Source organism: Melospiza melodia, chromosome 2 (assembly GCF_035770615.1).
Source record: "Melospiza melodia melodia isolate bMelMel2 chromosome 2, bMelMel2.pri, whole genome shotgun sequence".
Lineage (NCBI taxonomy): Eukaryota > Metazoa > Chordata > Aves > Passeriformes > Passerellidae > Melospiza > Melospiza melodia.
This window is the reverse complement of record NC_086195.1, coordinates 57,421,754-57,444,737: the sequence shown is the minus strand read 5'-3', so window position 1 is coordinate 57,444,737 and position 22,984 is coordinate 57,421,754. Positions and strand designations below refer to the sequence as shown.

At 40.2% G+C, this 22,984-nt stretch overlaps 1 long non-coding RNA gene across 2 annotated transcripts in view; it reads right to left on the bottom strand.

The window, feature by feature from the left end:
* Positions 1–22,984, bottom strand: part of LOC134414129 (uncharacterized) — a 154,339-nt gene that overhangs the window by 122,596 nt on the left and 8,759 nt on the right. For both annotated transcript variants that reach the window (XR_010026668.1, XR_010026669.1), the window contains exon 2: positions 20,697–20,924. This is a non-coding gene — a long non-coding RNA (uncharacterized LOC134414129). The remainder of the gene's footprint in view (positions 1–20,696; positions 20,925–22,984) is intronic.

Here is a 22,984-nt window from a genome sequence, read left to right as displayed (position 1 = left end):
TTTAAAATAAATCCTTGGTCTTTAATAAATAAGACATCAGGAAAAAAAGTTTTATTTATTTAATAAATAACAACAGTATGGATTGAATTCAAACATCTGAGAGAAAAATATTCCCTTGGAAATACTGAGCATTGACCCAGCCATGCTAAAAGGGCTGCAGATGACAGCCTTGTCAGCAATTTTTTTTTAAAAACTAGGGCAGGAAAATCTTTTATTCAGAAAGGGAAACACAGCAAACTTCAAGAAACAGATAGAACCTTTTGAGCTTTTCTAAATGGAAATAAATAAGGTGGCTTAGCTGTAGAAGAGAAACACCAACAGGCACCAGACTCTTTGTGAGTCTCCTTTAACTTGAAAATCAGTAAAGGCAGGTGCTAAGACAAACCCACATCCTCCATTCGATCCAGTCAGCTTGAGGAGAGGTCTGAATAACAGAACGGTGTAAGTAATTTGGGAAAACAGACAGTCAAAGAGAAGGACTCAGCTGCTCTTGTTCCTAAATCTCAACAGTAACTGAAAAACCATGGGACTTCTGTTAAAAAATAAAAATAATGAGCTTTATTTTTAAAGATATTCTGATTTCTCAATTTGCAGAGTATATAAGCACTTCCAGTATTTTTCACTTTCAGTAATTTTCAAGTGTTCAAGTGTTTCAAGTGTTTCCAATTACTTCTCAACAATGCTGAGCCTTGAAATGTCTTTCTAAGGTGAAGGCTGAGATTCTTGTTTAACCACTTGAAAATGAGAGCTGGGACATCAGCACTTTGGTTTTATATTTTAGGTCCTGTTTTTCAGGACATCAAATATTATGGAACTCATGATAAATACACCTTGGCAATGCAGCACTGATGAAAAAAGAAATAACAAACTTGTAGCCATGTTGAAATAAGGCTTCTTTCCTGTAAGGTCAAGAGAGACCTTTTAACCTCGTCCAGCCCAGTATTAAGGATTTTGTAATATAAGACAAACCTGGCGGAGAGTCATGGTATTACTTAAGCAGAGAGATGTCAACAAAGCTGAAGGGAAACTGGTCTGTGGGTGAACTAGAAGATATGGCAGAAGACCAGATGGCTCTTTGGAAAACTTACTTAGGTTGGACCCTTAACACCCAGACACTGATTTTTTTCTATTTTGAAACTTGATTTCAAGTCCATATTTATTGCATTAGCAACAGGTGCTGGCCTGCATCCTTAAGGCTACAGTAAGGTTTGCAATCAGAGAGTATGAACGTCACTGGTAGTGGCACTTTGTGCCAGAGTTGTTGGCGTGAACCGTAGGCAGGAGTTCTGCTAATAACACATTATCAAACATAAACAGTGCTTGCACTTAGATTTACTTTTAAAGACAGAGTAGTTACACAGGGGACTGCTACTTTATTTCTCACATTACAGGGTTCTGGTATGTGTTCCGCTGATGCCCTGTATAGTAAGCTGGACCTATGTTTTGAGAAGTTTATTAAAGGCACAGGACTGCCCACATGCTGAAAATAAAAGACTAAAAAAAGTGCCTGTAGATCAGAGACAACAGGCTTGGCTTTGTCTTTCTGAACTCCATACCTGAACAACATCCATTTCAGTCTCACCAGCTTGTGAAGCTTGACCAAATTCAACTGAATTCAGCCTTAAGAGTCATGCATGTAAATATTTTTCAGGATCTCAGATGATATATCTCTGCAAGGAATACTGGATAAACTGGAACTCAAGTTAGAGGGAATCAATCAAAGAGCGTGCCAACAGACATGTGAATGGCCAAGGCAGCACATATTCTGTACATACTTTCTTAAGACATAAAAGCCCGGAACTGGTTAGGCCATTGGACTGAACGGTCACTGTAGGTCACTTCCAATTGAAACAGTGTATTCCCTTCCATCCTACTTGAAAAATCTGACTTAACCTCATGAAGACCATGACTCACTTTGCCTCAGGTTATCTTTAAATCATTTGAGAAGAGTAAAAGCAGTTTTGCTAAGCTTAGCATTAAAGCCTTGTCATAAATAAATCTCAGTACACAAAACAAGGTCTAAGTTATATTTTTGTAGAACGAGCGTTTTAATTTACCTGCAGGGTCAAATTCTCAAGTCTTGCCCAAACAAGACAAATCATCACACTGCAGAACCTGATCCCAAAGAGATCATCCCAAATCATGAAGAACATAGAAAATCATCTCAAATAATGAAGAACACATGAAAGTGAAGAAGAGATGGTTCTATCTCAGAGAAGAATAAGGGAAATGACAAGAACCAGAGTGAAAATAGTGAAAGAGACATGAAGCCACCTGAAGAATATGCCATTATGTAATTTCTTAAAATAAATGCATCTCCTCTATCTTAGGAGATGAGATGACTAGGATAATTTAATACCAGCAAAGAATTTGGAGAAAGCTCCCCAAATAACTTTGAAAAGAAAAAAGCCAGCACAGTACATCAGATATCATCCTTGAAAAGCAGAGGAGTTGCCAATTGAAGCAGAACCAACTGATAATGTTGATATAAATCTTTTAATCTGTGTTTAGAGCTCTTAACCCTTGACCAAAGAAAACAGAGAAATGAGAACTGAAAAAACAAGCTAACAATGAAGCGTTAGTGGAAGGAGGAGATGTGATCACAAATTTACAAAGTGGCAAGAAAAGAACACAAGCAAACAAATTCTCAACAAACTAATGAAAATGGGCCTTTGGTACGACCTGTGGCATCTGAACTGAAATTCCATTTTCCATGGTTGTGTGAGGCTGCATATAGGGCTTTGCTTCAGTTAATATAAACATATTGCTCAAATTATTTTAAAGGTTGAAGTTACTTAAGACTCTGGCTTACGTTCAGGCCCCTGTTAAAGTGAACAAGCTTTGGCTTGGAAACGGATATATTCATCACCAAAAGAAGATCCTGATAGAATAAATAAATAAATTCAGACATGATCTTACATGGAAAGTAAGATGTAATAATAATTCCTCCTTTATTTATTTTACTTATTCAGAGTGAATTTGACACTGATGGAGAATATGAGGTGGCCTTGAAGAAACACTTTTCTATATAACAAAGTGCTTTTCTGTCTCATATTTCTGCCTTCCCCTGGGTCCTAGGGGACCTCCTTAGGGTCTAGGAGAACTGCTGAGTGTCTGTGGCTTATTCAACAAGAGCTGTATTGCTGAGGCAAGCAATGAAGGGCATAAGTAACTCCAGCTGCTGCCACTTCTCTTCTAGAAACTGACTGATGACCATAAATGTAATTCAAAATCAGCAATGAAATAGTAATCAAATTGAAACAGACTTCCAGTTGTTACACTGAACTGTAGCATCATCAAGAAGAATTTTTTCCCCAAGGATTTTATTTGCTGAATGTGCCACACTGGTTTGGGAAAAGTCATCTACTCCAAAATATTTAATTACAATTCAGAAAGAGAATTAGATGATACAAGAGTGTCATAAACATCCTTCCATACTGCTTAGAAATGTTAAACCTAAACCTTTATAGCATCAAAACCTGCAGTTTGCTCTTTCGTTGGTTCAACATTACCTGCTTTCCAGGTGCCTCTGACATTTAGCTTTTCTGCAGATGTGAACTACAGTACACACAACACAGACTCTGCACTTAACACTGCAGCACAGCAAATATTGCACTCTCAGCCCAATAACCTGAGCCATCATTTGCTGTTGCTTTCTGGATTATTTAACAAAGCAGACAAGAGGAAAAGGGCTTTGAGTAATTAAGTGCTGTTTGGCAGGCACAGTAAATATGTAGATCTCCATGACATTAATTTTAAATGGTGACTGAGAGTACTTTGGTGCTTTGTGCCCACTTCATACAGACACAGCACAGTCTCAGGATCACCAGCAAGAAAGGCATATCATGGGTTCAGGTCATTTCTTTTCTCTGTTAAACCCAACCAGCCCCCTAGTGCCCTGTCTGATACAAATGGACAGAGTTCCTCAGCAATAGGGGAGCACCTCCGCCTTGGTGTGAACTGAGCACATGTGCTTGCTCAAGGCCTAGCTGTGTCACTGCCACCATTCCATCCAGCCTCTGAGGTACTCTGCCCAAACCCAATGGAATGAGTTTGACCAGGCTCATGTCAAGCCCCCCAAGATGTCATTCACCCGCTTTCCCCTCACTCATATCACAGTAACAACTAAAAAGACTAAACATTATTAATGTAAAAGCATTAGTACCAACAGTGAAATCTCCTAATTTATATACTCATCCCTCCATTCCAGCATGCAGAATCCAGCATTTCAACTTATTAAATTTCATCCAATTAATCACAGTCCAATGCTCCAGTCTATTTAGATCCTTCTGCAAGTCTCTTGTCCCTGAAGAGAGTGAACAGCACCTCCCAGTTTGGTATTGTTGGCGAACTTGCTAATTGTACATTTAACTTCTGCATGCAGACCATTGTTAAAAATGTTGAACAGCACTGACCCTAAGGACTGAATCTGAGGTACACTGCTGGTGCCTGGTCTCCAGCCAGATGTAACCCAATTCACTATAACCCCCTGAGCTCTTCTTTTCAGCCAGTCCACCACTCAGCACACCATGAATCCATTCATCCCACAGATGGGCAACTTGCCCAAAAGGATGTTGTGGAGGGCAGAGCCAAAAGCCTTACTAAAATCCAGAAAAATACACCTAACACCTTCCCATCACCCATCATGCAGGTGACCTTTTCATTGAAGGATATCAGCCTACCTGAACAGTACATGTGTGCACTTGTTCTCCGTTTGTTGTGCCCGTTGACCTCATTATTTGAGTTAGATTTAAACAACTGCAAAGTCAGATATATTCACTTGTACCACAACACCCAAATTCTATCTACGTATTCAATAACGATAATAACATATTTCCACCATGTGCTCTATGAATATCTGGAAAGATCATGAGCTGCTGTTACACGTTTGTGAGCTGAAAATTTACAGCATGAATGCATTCATGAATTAAGCCTTTTGATCAAGCAAAAAGAAAGAAAGAGCAACAGACTGATATGTATTATTCTCCTGCTTGTTGTATTAAAAAATTGATTCAGTCTTTGGTCTGTTTCTTGGAAGACCATACCAAATAAACAAAGAGGGTAATAAAGCAGTGTGGGATGAGCAGAAGTAAATATCAAAATATAAATGTGTCCACAGAGCCAAACACCCTGGTAAAAAGGATAAGCTATGCAAGACATACCTGATTTCCTGTGCTGGAATTTTCCTTCATCTCCTTTTGTCAACAAAGGTCTCAGGCCTAACAGAGAGCAGACTGCAGTATGGTGCTGACACACTGGAGCATCTCGAAATGAACTTGTGAGAGTAGTCTAATTCCGGTCGGCCAGAGCATAACACCAAGGATTTGGTCATGATTCTCCTGTTAACTTAATTAAAAATTACAAAAACCACCTAGTGCTTCAGAAAAAGCTGTCATCAGAAAACAGACTATTTTCTACTATTGGGTCTCCATTTCTGTTGAGACCTAGATCTTCCTGATAGAAAGCGAAATGCTGTTTGACACTCTTCTAGAGGAGAGGGAATTAGCTCATTCTACCATGATCAGGTACATTTCTGTATCCCAGATAGCTTGCTCAGCATTTACTTGCATGTTGATAGGTGTTGCTCTATGGTGCACCATGCATGGTACAATGCAGAAAAAGCTCCAGTGTTCTTCACTCCTCACCCCTCATGTGATACTGTACTTTCTTGACTTCTGCATAGACAGTGAAAGAAACTGATAGAAATTGAGATTGATAGAGAATGGGAGAGGATAAGAAGATGACATCTGCCTCATTATAAGCATCAGTTTAGTGCAATGGACATGGTCCCCCATTCAGGCATATATTTGAAAGCCTGAGTCAGTCTGAAATAGAATAAGCCCTCACAGGGAGAATGAGAGAACAGAGGTATGTACTTTAAACCCATGTGCAGCCAACCTGACAATAGGAAGAGAGCTGATGTTTTCTTTAAATTATGTTATGAGCATACTGATGATGTAGGAACACTCCAATTAAAAACAAATCAAGAGGGAATATTCATCATGAGGCTTTGCTAGAGAAGCAGTTAATTGTCTGAAATCTTAAAAACTAAAGAGTGCATGTGTGGGTACATGATAAAAAATCTGAAGATAATTCCAGAAAATAATTAAAACCACCTTTTCCTTAGGGAGCTGTTAGGCTGAAAGTACAGTGCAGAAACATCCATGTCATCTACCAGGCTTCACCTAGGCAGAGGCCTTTAACTGATTCTTGCTTACTCCTTCAACTGAGGGAACAAACCCATTATTCTGTTTAGAGCATCATGCTCCAACAAGCTGTTCAAGCTGCAGTTTGTTTCTTGGATGCTGTGCAAGGCAAAAACAAAATGTCTCTGAGTCATGGCAGAGAATGTTTTGCAGCAAAAAGAAAGAGGGGAAAAGATTGGGTGTAAGAAAGAAACCTTCACAAAATAAGGGAACCTAGGGAAATAAGCAGGACTGAGAAGTAATTAGCCCCACAAAAAACCCTTTTATAAGCCACCATGAACAGTGCCCCTATGAATAGTCTTTATGGAAAGAATGCCCAGTGGCTAAAGTGCTACCCAGGAGCTTGAGCAGTTCCTGATTGTCCATTGACCTTTCATATGAGTAGAGGAGGGTCACTTATGTCAGTTATGCTCTTGTGACACATTGCAGAATAGGACTGAAGGTCAATTCTAAGAACTTTAAGCAGGACGATATTCGTAAAAGCCACACACAGAGATGCTAACAGACATTTTCAAAGCAATACTTTCATTGTGCCCAGGTTGCTAATTAATCCAAGCACATACTTCACTAAAACAGCTTGCCTGATTTCAGGATAGCTCAGTAAACACTAAGACTGTGCTTTGTTTCACGTGTAATTTGGACATGTGAAACATGCCCTGTGTCTCTCTGAATCTCATCTCTCCTTCCATAAGTCAGGGATAGAAATCATCATTGGCATCATGAACAAAAAAATGTAATGACAACAGTGAGGCTCTATGATATTATGACAAGGAGAAGGCTGGAAGACCTCTATAAATATGACAGATCAGATGAATCTCAGTGTGAGTGTGCTGGTTCTACATTCTGGCATTTTGTACTTGTCCAGAGTGCTGATACCAAGGGCACCCTGCCTGGCTCCTCAGGGCTCTGCTCGGGTCCCTCCAGAGCCAACCTAGCAGCATGGCATTTTCCCAATTAACACAGCCACCACAATCCACCAAACAGCCCTAAGTTCCCTGTTCAGGTGACCAGTTCTCACCTATCAAAGATGGATTTGTCTTCTAGGAGTCAAAGCACATTGCAACTCATGTGGCCAGCACACCCACCATGACTTTTGTCGCCAGGTCAGATACCACATGCAGATGGTGTCAATGAGACAGGTGGAAAAACGACTTAGCTATCTACAGTCTTCTGGGCATGTGCTGAAGACATAAGCTACACTGGTGGTCTAGGCAAGTGTAAATGACTGAGTCTCTCCTGGGGCTGTTCGGGTCTGATCCAGCTAGCTCTGGACCCTCGGCCCCTCGCAGCCTTTACAAGGACAAAAGTAAAAGATGTGAGGCGCTCTTCTCCTTTGGGCTAAAAAATCCCACAGCTTTATTGTGGAATTACTCCAGGGGATCTGCGACAGGGAATAGAGCAGTGTCCCAGGGGAAAAAGAGACAGAATGCCTGATGGCGGCAGACTTTTAAATCCTGGGGAATGGGGGCTGGAGGAAGGGGGCCACAGCCAATGGGATACAAGTGAGGAAGGGGTAAAGGGAGGAGTAAACCTGGGACAAACCATTACCACTGGGGCTTTTGGGGGGAAAAACCGAGTGATCAGTGCAAAAACAACGAAGTAAACTATTTCGTGCAATACAACAGGCAAGCACCACCTTTTTCAGTCGTTCCAGTTACAAATTTTCTAGAATGGCTAGGATCTTTCAGGACAGAGGGGTGGAGCTACTCTGCTGTCCCTAAGTTACTAGGGCTGCACTTTGCATCCATGGAATACCAACTGCTAAAGTACTGCAAGCAACACACTTGGTACAAAAGACACCTTCCTCAGCTACCACTGCACCCCCCATCCACTACTGCAAGAAGGGAAAATGTTCTTGAAGGATCAAAGTGTGACTTGGATTAAAATGCTTTATAGACAGTGATCTAGGGAGCTGCCAGACATATCACCTGTGACCAGATTAACAACAGCACTCAGACCCCAAAGACAGAGAAAGCAGCTTGACTATTCACATTTTCAACAGCAAAAAGCAATTTGCTTTGACAAAGATCAAGTTGTTCATGTAGAGGAGATGGGCTTCAGCAAAATGAGCAATGGAGACTGGAAGTGGAAAAGTGGAAGGCAAATTCTTAGTAAATCAGGCTGTGGAAGTCTGGAATCTGGTTCTTAATCCTAACCACTGCTGTCTGGTACACAGCCTGAACCAGACCACTGGCCTTGGGAGCACCTGTAAAACCAAGTCCTGCAGGTAAAGATGCCTGAGAACCTTGTTGAGTTTTAAGGTTGGAGCCAACAGCAACTGAACATGTGAGTTTGTGTCTAGCAGCAGAAATTAGTCTGGATTTTCATGGAAAGTTCATACACATACAGAAATCAGGTATGTCTGACTGAAACAGCTGCTTGGTGGAGTTTGAAGGGATGTGCCAAGGCACTTAACTGGGCACTTGGACTCAGTGGTTCTTTTAACACACAGTGCATTTGTATGTGCATTTTCTATAGTAGCCCAAACAAAGAGACCAGACTCTGGCCTCTAAACTCTTGATACTGTTAATTTGAAAAAACATCAGTCTGGAAAGTCCCAAGTCAGATGCTGAAGGTCAAGGCTAGATGTAACTTGAAGATGTTGACGTAATGGCTTGATATGGTAGTCAAGAAAATGTGAACTCTTTTTAGCTCCCTGTTCTCAATACTTGTCTACATAGATAGCTAGTGACATATGGACATAGTCACTGTTCTAGTTAGCACAGCTTCTCAAAGGGCTTTGAGAAGCTTCTGAGTCAGGAGTACTATGACCTCAGACCCACGTGCTGGGACTGGCACTGGCTAGTGGATTAGGCTAAATGCTCACAAACCAAGTCATAGTGCTCCATAGCTAATGATTTCTCATTAACCACTCTGTGGTTTAAAAGTTAAAAGGGTAACTCAGTAATGATAATGATAAAAGCATAAGAACATGGTAAAGGCACTGCATTTTTATAAGGCTAACTATAAAGATATTTATAACAGTCAGTACCCTTATAATCTCCAAAACATAACCACAAACAACCATGAAATTAATATGCTTAGGCAACTGCTGAGCTTAATCCAGGGCAAGTTTAAATCAATGGAGGGACATCAGGGACACTGGACTGTGTCCAGAAGTGAGCGAATGAAAAGTACAGGACAGAGGGTAGTGCTCCAGACAGCATTCATACAGCAGGCTAAGAATATCAGATACTGGCAGACCTTGCACAGGAATTATCAATAGAAACTCCTCAGTAAGGCAGAAATTGGCTCATTTTTGAGCTATTCTTGACATATTTTTCAATACCAAATCTATGGTCCTAAAACCATTACTAAAACTTTCCACAGGGCTTAGTGCGTTTACCATGAGTCAGGTTTAGTATAGCATAATTCCTTTCTTTGTGAATCCTGTTAAATTGTTTCCACTCTCTCACCACTCTCTTTCCAGTAAAGGTGGGTTAGGCACAGACTAAAGGAAGCAAAAAACCAGAATTCAGTTGCCTGGCAGTAAAACATATGGATAACTTATGCAAACAGCTTAGATGTTTTGACTGCTAGAGTACTGAAGGCCTGCACATGGGCTGTTTCAAACAGGACCAAACAAGAGAAAACCTTCACAATTCTTTGTTTGCCAGTGATTCTCAGTGGAGTGTGTCTCCTGAATTTCTCTACTTCCAAGGATATTTTCAGTCGTTGTTGCATAAACATCTACCCCTGGATCTCCTAAGGATGTCAAAAATACTTTTCTCTCTCTCTCTGCCTCAGTGCTTGCATGTACTCCCTGCTTGTGGCTAGCTGGGAGACTCTCCTCCTGCATAGCTACATGCTTCTGACATGCTCTTCTCCTGAATCTTCCCTGGATAATAAAGGCTATTCCAGCTTGACAAACCGACTCTCAAGGAATCCAGGAGGCTTTAGATCTATGTCCATATGAGGACAGAATATGAAGCTGATCATTTAAGGGAGTTGCCATGATTGTGACACATGCATAGAGCATAAGATGAGTTCCTACTTGCATTGGAGAGGCAGTGGGATGATGCACTTGCAGATACTCATAGAAAGCAAGACCTCCTGTTCACTGTGACTTCAACATCAGATCACCACTGCTTCTTTCACTTTGTCTGTCTTTCTCTAAAAGATAAGTAACATCCAGGTAGACAGTAAATGAGACACTCACTACACAGGGAGAACCCAAGCAAGAAGAAAATCTGTCAAAAGATGCTGATTTAATGAACACAGTAATGATAAATATTATGTGCACAGAGAGAAATGGCCCAGCGTAGTGGTGAAGTGCTGTGCAGATACAAAACAATTTGGTTGCCAACTGAGAAATGTGGCAAATATATTAGCTGTAAGAGTTATATGCCTTCCAACATAGTCTTAACATAAACTATTAATTTTCTATTCTTTCCCTGTAACCTGGTTAATAAGGCTGAGAAAATATTTATTAGGTAACATGAAATATGCACATCACTTTTAACTGGGTGCTTGTCAGAGAAAACATACATTAAAAAAAAGAAACTGCTTATGAAACTGCTAAAACATACTAATCTGAACTCAAGCAATGTTATTGCCTTGTGTATATATTTCCCCCAAGAAAGTGCAACTAGTTATTCAATATTCCTATTAATGATAACTATAGTAAAGCCCCAGTAAATCTGGAGAAATATATTTTTTAAAAGATCGGGTTGAGTGTACTAGATACAACAGTATGCTGTCCATAAATGTGAAAATTGTAAGATGTCTGCCAGAATTTATAGTATGCACAAACTCAGTAAATTGTTGGTCTTGAACAACTATAAATGTTCTTTTTTTTTTTTTTTTGATGATTGGAACTAGATGGATGAGCTCTATTTTTACACAGGTTCACTGAAGGAGAAAAGCTGTTGACTATCAGCTGATGTGCACACTCATCAGGGACTAAGTAAATGCAGGTAGGGCACATTTCCCTGGTCTGCAGTCAGTGCTTTACAGGCTGCTAGCTAAGGAGAAGTCTGTAGTAGAGACAATGAAGGCAGACAGCTCTTCCTTTGGGAACAATACAGCCTCTCTTATATTGCTCACATATAAGAAAGTCAGGCATCATAACTTGAACAGAAACCAAATAAAGATTCACACACAGACCACAGATCCTGGGACCATGCCACAAGACATGAAATCAACCACCCTCTCTCCTCTCTGAATCTCTGAGTAGGCTCCAAGCCTTGGTTCTCTGGCTTCAGCTTTACATGTTTTCTTCATTATAATCAGCTTGACAATGCAGGGGGAAATGGCAGGGGGATTTGTTTTCACTGTACATGGACTCCCTCCTCACCTGTTACATGATTAGGCTGTTACATAAATGACCCAAGATGTCACATTCCTCACCCGGGCACTGACCCTTGAAATAAAACAGGCAACATGATTCTGAGTAGCTGGAGGGTCTATTTGTGAGAGGATTTGCTGAGCAGACCTGCATTATAGAATGTTCTTTCCATCTACATGACTGTGTTCATCAGTGGATCATCATTTGTAGACAGAGACATTCAGACAGCTATGGGGCTGAGAGTTTCCATGTTCTGCTCCAAAACTGGATGTGCATCAATGGGATACCAGTAATGTTTCCTTCATCTTTATTTTTCCAAGTAAAAGGAAAAAGGGCAATCAATCACAAGTGCACCAACTCGGTTCCTTGTTTAAAAACAAGTAGATGACCTTGAATAAGATTTTCTCTCCCATCCCTCTCTTCACACTCGCTATCTGATCCAGAGCCCATGGAAATATGTGAAAATTTTAACCCAGACTTCAAAGGGCTCACAATCAGCCCTTTTTCATCTACCCTTTTCAAACATACCCAGCATTTTATGCAGCACGGTGTATTCAACATATCTGGTGCCATTCGCCTACAAACCACAAAGCATTTTGCAGTCATTAACAGCACACGATAACAGCAAATGTTATTAAGCGAATATTATTCAATGGCTGATTCTATGGCTCCTGAAAATGAATGTGAGGGGAAAGGATTTATCCAGAATCACACTGAGTTAGTGCCGTGACTGCAAAAGAACTCTTGCTCCTTCTACTCTAAGGAAGGTTTTGTCCCCTTGGATACTGGATTAATTTTGAAAAGATTGTGAAGGCAACAGGTAGGTAACATCTTATTATGGCACCTTCCTGAGGGTGATTCTCACATGTTGTCCTCTAACACACTATCAGAGCATAGTGTCCAATTCTCAGAAAGGGCACAGCACCTGAGCAAGGCTGATGGTAATGCCAGTAGACCATCCAGTGATCCCCCAAGGGGTATTTGGTTCTGTGCTATAGGTTGTTAAAGCATAACTGTCCGCTAATTCACACAACCAGGAGTAGCACTGGCTTAGATATTATGTATTCCACAAATGAATGCCCTGTTATCCTGTGCACTGCAGGCTTGCAGACCTCCACAAGTAAAATTCACTCACTTGATTTTGGTCACTGAAAAAAAAGCTTTTCTTCCTTTTTTTTTTTTTTTTTTTTGTCATTTTCAGCAAATATAATTAAATTATTACAAATGTTGACCAAAGTGAAAGCTAATGTACATTGTTACTTATCCTTATTAGGATAAAATTTCTGATATCTCCTAATCAATGATAAAGATCTGACCTGCAATTTGAATTTATTCCCTGTCTCTACAGAAGGTGGGTTTATATGAAATTGCATTACACATCAATTTGCAATGTGCTCCAGTTTCTCATCAGATATTGGATCTAACTGGTCTATTATATATTTTCCAGAAAAGGATTGACAGAAAGGGAAGGGCAGGCATTGGGTTATCTGGGGGGATCTCTTAGAGAAGCCGTGTGACATGATATCTTTCAGCTGTTTCAATGGATGGTCTCTCTTGCACTTTTCAAAGACAAATGATACACCAAACAGTCAAACTAGAATAGAGCAGCACTCTATTCTAGTTTACAGGAACTCTGGGATTTAGGGAAAGGCAGGACATAGGGGATTTGAAAGTTGGCTGCAACTCCTGTACTTAAATTTCAGTTCCAAGCCCATCTAGAACCAATGCAAAGCTCTGGAGAAATGCAAGTTCTCGTTCTGATTAAACTAACAGAGCTGTATGGCTGTACCAGAGTCTCGACCTTCTGTATTCATTCATATGTGAATGCTATGAGCTCTCTAGCACAAGAAGTACATTTTCAACATTCTTGTCTTTCATTTATTTACTTGTTCTTAAACCAATACATGACCAATTCCTCTTGAGGCAGCAAGGGTGACCTCAGTTCATTTAAAAACAACCCGCATATATTCCATCTTAGCTAATTTGGTAGCTTCATATTCAGTTGGAAGGATTATTTATCTTCCAAATGTAACATTTAACATTGATACTAATTCCTTGAAAGGATGAAAGAATAAAAAGTATATAGGAAATAATACGTAAACTCAATGTAAACTCCTATAAACACAGCTACTTCACTTTATCACATATTCCCAGCCCATGAGGCTTTTGGATGTTCTAAATCAGGGTTTCCTAATTTTCACAGGCCTGAACAAGTAAGCAAAATGCTAATAGTTAAAAATAAGTCCACCATACAGGTGAAAAAGAGAGCTGTTTTCCTTGCTTTCCTTAATACTGAAAGACAAAAACTGGCTCTCAGCTGAACCTGAGCTCACAGATCAGTAGATTGACAGTGCAATCATCAGTGGACAATGACAGTACAGTTATCTGGTTTAGTTAACAACAGCCAGAGCAGATCATGCAGCTGGCAACAGGAAGAATAATTTTCTTCTTATCATGTATGCCTTTCTTAATCTAATTACCTACAGAACAACTTACTTATTTCTTTCAGCTCAAAGTAGCTTTTTAAATAAAAAGAAATGAGAACAGTAAACACAAGATTCTTAGAATGCAGAAATGGCAAGGTACTTTGGATCTGTTACCTCCTTTCCTGAATCTTGCAGCACTTTTACTTCAGATACAAAAAATGTAGCCAACAGAGAAGGTATTTGTACAAATTTTTCATCAGTGGGGATCTCCAAGACAGTATTAAGTCAGTCACATGGCAGTGAGTGTCAAGAAAATCCTTTCTTCTTCCTTTCTGCTGTGACCAAGGAAGCCATCTTAGCTACATATGTTGATAAAAAAAGATAGAGAATGTGTAGCTTTCTGATATATTCTTATTTTTGCATGTTGAACTCCCATATTTTGCCAACCCAGCAATTTAATTTGTAAAAACACCTTCCCATAATGCTTCAGCCTAATTATACTGGGAAAGTCACTGTCTGGAATGGATGTATTGCAACCATATGGCCTCTCAAAACCATATAGATTTTTAAAATGCCTTGTTCTATGAGGTCTTGTCAGGGGAAGCTGTCCCTAGCCTTCAGCTGTTAGGAAAATCAATTACTCCTACCTCAGGTACTGCTACAGGTCAAGCAGGTCATTAAAAATAGCTAATGGCTTAGTCAGCCACCAAACTTGTCACTTGCCCCATGCATCCTATTACATGCTCTCAGCACATGAGAATTAAATGTAATTAGCTTATGTTAGCTTATGTCTAGTTTGTTTCCTAGACCTAATAAATCTTTGTATAAAATGGTAGGGTGGAATGATTTGCAGTTAAAAAATGATCTCATGAAACTGGAAACTGTTGTTAGCAAAATTACCCTTGGACCATAATTTTGCTGGTACCTGTGGACTCCTTTTTGTCCTTTCTATTTTCTATTTTACTGTTAAAGTGCCAACCTTCTTGATCATTTTATAATGACAAAAAAACATCTATAGCAGAAGTGAAGAAACAAAAGATGGCATGAAAACTAAATTGCACAGAAATTAGTAAGTGCTACTATTACTGCACAAACTAAAATTAAACTGAGGGAAAGCACTTGCAAAGCATGCAATGAGGAGAGAATAGGGAGTTAACCTGTCTGTGGGAATGAGGGATTTATCATGGCTGTAACATTCCAGGTCCACATGGCCATTCTAAATCTGGCCCAGTTTACAGTGATCAAAAGCTGGTACAATCTAGTGTGATGTTTGTTGGCTGTAGAAATCAGCTGATGGTTTAAATCTAATTCTTCTCAAAGGGCAGTAGTTGGTAGTATAAGGATGCTGCCCAGGAAGCTCAGAAGCTCAGAAGAAGTTGTTATATCCCCAAGCTGGACCTTTCTTGCTTATTTGTTCTCATCACAGCTTAAGGGGAACCCTGCAGAGCCACATCTGACTATTATTTGTGTACTGAAACTGTAGTAACACATTTCTCTTCCCCATTAGGCAATAAGAATACAAATAAAGAGAATAAATATACAAAATTTCTAATCAACTCAGAGGCCACTTTTTCTATCCCTGAGAGGAAATTCACTAAATATAGTACTTTCTCATACAACATTTATTGCCTTTCATTAACACCAAATGAAACACAAAGTCTCTAAAACCAGAATAATATTTCCTTCATTCCCCAAATGCTGGGTTTGCAAACTCAAGCACACATTTAGCAGCAAATTAAGTCTTTCTTCTGGTACCAGTCAGTGCAGTCTGCAGTCCTTCATGATGTGACACAGTCACAGATGCCTCTCTCTTTAGATGAGGGTCATGTCATGGCTGTCTGTAAACCTCTGAATCTGATGGATGGCCATCACAGGGTTAAATCCCAGTTCATATCTTGCTGACTGCATGGGAAGCACATAATATTCAGTTCCCTCTCTAATGAAGAAGTCTATTTGGAGAGCTAGAAGGAAGCACAATTTGTAAATATTTATACTGTTTGCCAAAACTACAATGCACATGGGACTCAGAATGCATCTCACAAGCCAGCCTGCACACTTCAGTAGCTCCATGTTCCCTTGCCAGAGAAGAATGGCTCCCTCACACCCCTGCACCACTTAGCCAGAACCTGCTGAAGAAGCCAGTCACAGAACCAGCCTTACTATCCAGCAACTGTGAGTAAGGAAAGGTTGTATCAGGCATTTCACCTGAAAATCACCTGCTCTGGCATTCATATTCAGGACCTTTCAACTGTGTCCTGATTTATGCTACCATGGCTAATACACCCAGTGTAGACAGCCAGTTCAGTTTCATAATTGCACCCTCCACATAACGAAACTGAAATGAAAAGCAACCACATCTCTTACTTCATACTTTAGTACCCATCCTGCCTCAAACAGGGAGAGCCAAAGGAAAAAAAGACAGAAGTGAAACATATACTTTGCATACGACACTGGATCAGTGATGAAAACTTCAGCCCATGGAAAGCTAGAAGCATGGTAAAAATTTTTTTCTCTAGTTATCAATTTGGTAAAATTGTATATTGGAGTTTTAGAAGGGAATGCACACAAAAGCAGCTGCTAACAACGTGCTGGCAAAGTGCTGTGAGGTGCAAATCAACCACTGCCACCACTGTGGACTGCTACTTCTAGACATTCCTCTTATAGTGCTGTGAGGCTACACAAAGGGTAGTCAGCAGCATGAAAGAAAAGACATATTGAAGTGGACATTTGCTGCAAGGATGGAAGAAAGCTCCATGTTTCTACAGCCTGCTGATATTGCTAACATTTGTCATTCAGACTGATCTTCTACTGAGAAACTAATGTTAAAACTTGCTGTTGTAACCAATTTACATTGGAAGTAGAATAAAACAATGAAGTCTTATAATACTTAATGAATGTAGCTCCACTCTATGTAATTTGCACCTTCTTTGCTTCTCAGATCTTTCATACCCCTCCTTATGATCCATTCTGAATTATTCCCATCAAGAATAAAATTAAGGAAGTTTTTATGGGAAACTACCTTCATAGGTTTCCAAGCTTCTTGGCAAGCTCATATTTGCAGGCTGCCTTCTGCTCCCTAAATATTTGTAGGTGCCTTAATCTAGAAAAGCAGTGGACTGTGCTCCAGAACAGAAGTTTCCAGGGCAAAAGCTGGACAGAACAGTGAGGACGATGCTTATGGCACAAAGGGGAACCCTGCAACCTTCATGTATGAAGGCTGAGTGCTCAGCACTTGCTGCCTACCATTCTCTGCTTTCAGTCTTATTTCTGTGTGTCTCCCCAGCTTTTCCATGAGTCTCCTCCAAAAGCTGAAGCAGCAGTAAGACATGCAGATACTGCTATGCCCTGTGTGAAGTGCAGCTGGCTTGACTGGCATCAACTGGCTTTCTGCTAGTTAGCCAAAGAGCATTTGCATTTTCAAGCTGTCACCCACAGTGACTTCACGGAAAGAACAAGTATTATCCAGCACTGTTCAATAGCATTAATCATAATACAAATCCTGTTCTTGGGCTCATTCGCTTCATTCCAGGCTTGTCCGGGTGCCTGACTCATACTTAACCACAAATTCCCTCTCTTCTTTTCCACTGAATTGTAATTTGATGGACACTGGGGTTACTACCAGCAGGACAGCCTTTCAATCCAGTTGGCATGTCAAGAGCTACTTATTTAATTATTGCCTCTAGCAACTTAGAAAAGGCAGTTTCTAGGGTTTTGTAACAGGAATGCAGCTCCCAGAGCTGCTGCTACCCTGGCTGCCTTGTAGCGTTCTTGGAACCAATTCTGGGGCTGAAGGATGGCAAAATGACACCAGGCACAGCTCCAGCAGAAAAAGAGGCTACAGAGGTTTGTCCCCACGCTGCAGGCAGGCAGGCATATGAGTTACCTGCAGAACCTACCGCCCTGTATCTTACAAGTAAAGTGAATTGCCTGCTTGGTTTCCTGGAAACTTTACTTTGTTTCTTTCCTAAACACTCTTCTGAGATCAGATGAGAGCTAATTCTACTGGGTAATACATAGTTCAAACTAACACTCAAATGTATCCAAGAAGAAAAACAAATCCCTACTTGCAAGTTTGGCATTTTCTGATGGCAACAGCTTGCTCACTGCTTTTTGAGTTACAGCTGTACACAGCTGTCCGTGATCAAGTGCTGCTGAAACACCCAACAACCAGCCAGCTCTTCCCATGCCTATTCTGTGCTTTGCAGTTATTTTGTTCCTTGCTAGGCTGCTCTTATGGCCCAGATGTTGCTATATATACAAGTAATCCACCCTGGAGGCTTGGTGGATGTTGCACAGGTAAATATAAGATGGTTTGGCACTGAGGGACAATATAAATAATGGGAACACATCCAAACTTGACCTACAAACTTAAGGGACACTTCACAATCATATTCCTTCTATCAAATAGGATTTATATGTTTGCATAACGTCATCATGCCAGAGAGGGACAGCAACAAGCATTTCAACTTAACCTCACAGCAGAACTAAAACTTAAATATACATCTCTCAGTATGATCTACACTTGCAATATGGAAAACCTTGGCTGGAGGCAAGAGAATGAAAACCCCTCAAATCATGAACTCAGAACAAAACAAATGCAATGCAAGAAGAGCCTTTAAACAAGCATAACAATACCATATTTTGATTTAAATTATGCAGAACAAAGGGGATAATAGCTAGAAAACTCAGACAGATGGATTTTCTTTCCTTCTTTGGTTTGGTCAAACCAAACCAGCATACAGATTAAGAACTAGAACAAGTGTTTTTTCAGCACCCTAAGATGTTTGTTTTTCTCTTCTTTAAATGCACACTAACAGTGCAATTGTTGCACCAATGTTGGGTTGTACTTCTTTTGATCCAGTACTGTAGATTGTCAGCAGAAATTTTTATCGGATTTCCTCCTTGCCTTCACTAACTGAATGCATTTCATATCATGCTTACATAAAGAAAACTTCCTCTAATACTGATCGTTGCCTAAAAAAATTGATGGTATTTCCTCTGGTGTCAGCGTAACTCATATTCTTTCCAATTCCTTTCTCTAAATTTCATATCTAAGGGGAGGTTAGGACCTACCAATCTGACCTAGCAATAGGTGTAAATTTTGTGGCTAAGCCCTCAGGGCTGAACCAAGGTCTAAAAATATAGTTCTACACCTGTGATTAAGCCAACCTAAAAAAAAAAAGGAAAAGAAAGGAAGAAGGCAAAAAAAAAGGAAGAGGAAATAAAAAGGAGAAGAAGAAGGAAGAGAAAAAACCCAAGAAAATAGAAATCAGAAGAGAAAAGAGTACAACTGCTTGGTTAACAATATGATTGTATAGATATGCATTTCAATCTGAGCAGTGTGCAACGTACTTGGTTTGTTTGATTTGTCACCTCTGTTAAAGGTGAGATTTCATTTTTCTGCTTAGCCTACATAATATTTATAATAAGAAGCGTGATTAGGCAATCACTGGGAAACTAAATCTCTTTGGAAGAGAAGGATAATTCTTTTGAAAGGAAAGCACAGTAGGCTCCATGAGATAAGTAATTCCTGATTCAGAATAATTAACAGTTTACATATAACTTTTACAATACCCTGTAATTATTAATGACTTTTATGTGAGAACTAGATGGTAGGGAGAAAACAACCTTTATGAATTCCTTTAAAACAGATATAGTCAATTTTAGAATAACCCTGTGGCATGCACAGGGTTATTCTAAAATATATATACTGTGTGACAGGTATAAATATAGCAAAAATTATAGTAAAATTTGTGACCACAGTTACAAATTAGTCAGGAAATAAACATAAATTGCAACATATCTGACCTTCCAGCAATAGCTTATTTAAAAACATTAAGGATCTAAAATGCAAATAAGGCAATGAAAACTACTTCACTTATTGCTCTTAAGTTGAATGTGGAGACACTTTTGCAAATGCCATGAGGCACTTCTGGGCATTCTTAGGGATCTATTTGTGTTTAGAAACATGGCATCTGTCAATTAAGAAGCAAGTTCTGTAAGCAAGCTGCTGGGATTATGATGTTGCCAGTGTATCAGTCTGTACACAGCCATGTCATGACCCAAAAAGCATGTAAATTACAGCTTCCCACTCATTCCCTATGTTTACATCATTCTTCAGTCTCACTAAGTCCCAGTTTCTAAACTGGAATAATCTTCAATTCAAGACAATAGCAGCAGTTTGGGATGAAAAAATGAGCCCCAGACACCGCCAAGTGGCATTTTACTCTTTTGGATTGCAACACTGCATCTCAGAACACAACTTCTTGGATCATCATCAACATCTTCCCAGTGGAAAACCCTACCCTTGGTGCAGTGCTGAGATCTGCAGACTGCTGGGGTGCCTCCACCCCCTCCTCCTGCCCTCCCCTCAAGGCTCGAGTGTTTATCACACTTCTTTCCCTCACTCCTCCTGCAGGACAGCATTTAGTCCTTTATCCCACAGCCTCTCCCTGTGGCTGCCGGGCTCAGCTGTGTCCTGCGGTTGTTGTTTAGAGCTGTCTGGAACCGGCTGTGCCTAGCAAGGGGCACCTCTGTCCTCTCCTCACAGGGACCACCCTGCAATCCCTGCTGTCAAAACCCTGACACCAGCAACAAATACAGTCAGTCTTGTCAATAAATTTTCACTGGGGACAGGTCCATGACTGAAAGCTAAGGGTGTGAGCCTGATGTGTTGGAGGGAAAATGATCAGCTCCCACCATGACCAGTTCTAAGGCATGTGACATGTGCACACTAATAAGGAAAAGATACAAACAACCTATATTAACATTACTCACTATTTATTTCCATGGCTGACCCTCTGCTGGCCTTCCTCACCACCAGGCAGGTATATTCACAGAACCCTCTCAGGGAAAAGGCAAGGCAATTATTCACTGCTTCAGCAAAGTGAGAGATGACTTGAGCCAGTACGTTCAGGGCTAAATCACTGCATTTTAGTTGCCATCATATCTCCTGGTGTTTGAAGTCAATCTTCAATCTGAAGTATTTGTTCTTTAATCACAAACCTTCACATTTGGAAAAAAGAAAAAAATCAACAAATTACCATTCGGAAGTGAGAAACTTTTAAATGTTCACTCTGTACCTATGAAACGGGTTGACAACTGTGTAGAGCTGTGCTGCTACAGTAACACTACCATCATCTACTTCTAAGTGGTGTGCCTCCATGAAAGATAGCACACTGAGCAAATTTCTCCCTACTCATCTGCATTCACCATTAACATGGGTGTGCAAATATCTGCTTCTACCATCACCACATACAGCTTTCCCTGCAGTTATACTGGATATTGGAAATGCAGTAATATCTCATTTTGGCGTCTCTCTGTATTTTCATGCCAGTCATTTAGGAACTCATCATGTGGGAAGAAAAATGAAGAATCCTTCTTTAAGAAAGGCCATAGTGTCTTAGAGATGGCAGACCTCTGTTTTTCCACTCATCATATAGGTTTCCATCACTTCACAATGAGCTTTTAGCCTAGCTACATACTCAGGGAAGTTTCATGTCCCCACTTGCCCTGATACTTCCTTGTTATGATAATAAAAATAACCCCAATCCCAGAGCATTAGCTATGCAGAAACTCTTCACCAGAAATCCAATTGCAGCCATCCTCGTGCCCACCACAGAGGACATTAGAAAGCTCTTAGAGGCAGGAACCTTGGAGACAAAATGGATAAATACCATTAGGCATCAGGTGAAAAGTTTCCTCCATTGCATGTCCCTGAAGCAGCTTTTCCTCAGTCATTTCCACTCTCACCAGGTAAGCAAGCAGAGTAGCATGAGAGCAGAACAGAATTCTGGCACTACTGCAGCTTGTACCAATGTTAGCTCTAAGCTTGAGCTGAAATTTCATACTAGAAACAGTTATTAAGACCTCTAACAAATGTAAATCATAGGCAAAACAGCCATTTCAGCGGGGTGTTTATGTGTATTTGAACAGCTGTTCTAAAGTAACAGCTCTTTCATCCACAGACATTTCTTGTGTCTTGAAGTTGGGAAGAAGATTTGGGAATCTGCATGGAAGAGCAGCACTACTTGGTAATTAAGCACATTGTGATTCACAACACCAGAGGAATGCCAGCAAGGCAGGATTGTCCTCTGATTAGGATACAAAAAAGGGTTTCAGAAAACAAACCAGGTTTCTCTATGGTATTCTTGTGAGACTCTTTAAGGCTCTATTGTCTGCCCAAAAAACAGGAAGAACAGTGCTCCCTTGTGAGACAGAGAAATTGATCTCATTTGTAGTGTTCAGACTCTGCTCTATATTATTACATGCTACTAATAAAGCTGAGTTTATTGTGGTGGCAGGTGCAATCAGTGTCATCATGACATCCCAATAATGTTGTGGAAAACAGAAGAAAAAGTAAAACCTGTAACTGAATAGATATCTATGCTGATTTTGGCTAAGACAGGGTTAATTTTCTTCATAGTTGCTAGTATGGGGCTGTGTTTTGAATTTGTGCTGGAAACAGTGTTGATATCACAGGGATGTTTTGAGCAGGGCTTGCACAGAGCTAAGGTCTTTTCTGCCTCTCACACCACCAGTGAGTGGGCTGGGAATGTACAAGAAGTTGAAAAGGGACAGCTGACCCCAACTGGTCACAGGGATATTCCAGACCATGTTGCATCATGCCCAGCATATAAAGGTAGTAGAAGAGGAAGGAAGAGGGGACACATATTACACATGATGGAGCCCTGTTTTCCCAGAGATGGTTGAACACCTGCCTGCTCATGGGAAGTGATGAATGAAGGAATAAATGAATTCCATGTTTTGATTTACTTGCACACATTGCTTTTACTTTACTTATTAAACTATATTTATCTCAACCACAAATTTTCTCCCTTTTGCTCTTCAGATTCTCTCCCTCAACCCACTGGAGGGGGAATGAGTGAGAGGCTGTGTGGTGCTTAGTTGCCAGCAGTGGTTAAACCAGAATAAGATCTCTGAGAAAACATGCTTTGCACAAATGTTTGAATACTTCATGGACCATTTGTGATAAATGGGCTGTGGATTCTGCAAAAAAGAGTCAGGTAAAAGTAACTGGCCAAATAGAAGGAGTACCCTGTCAA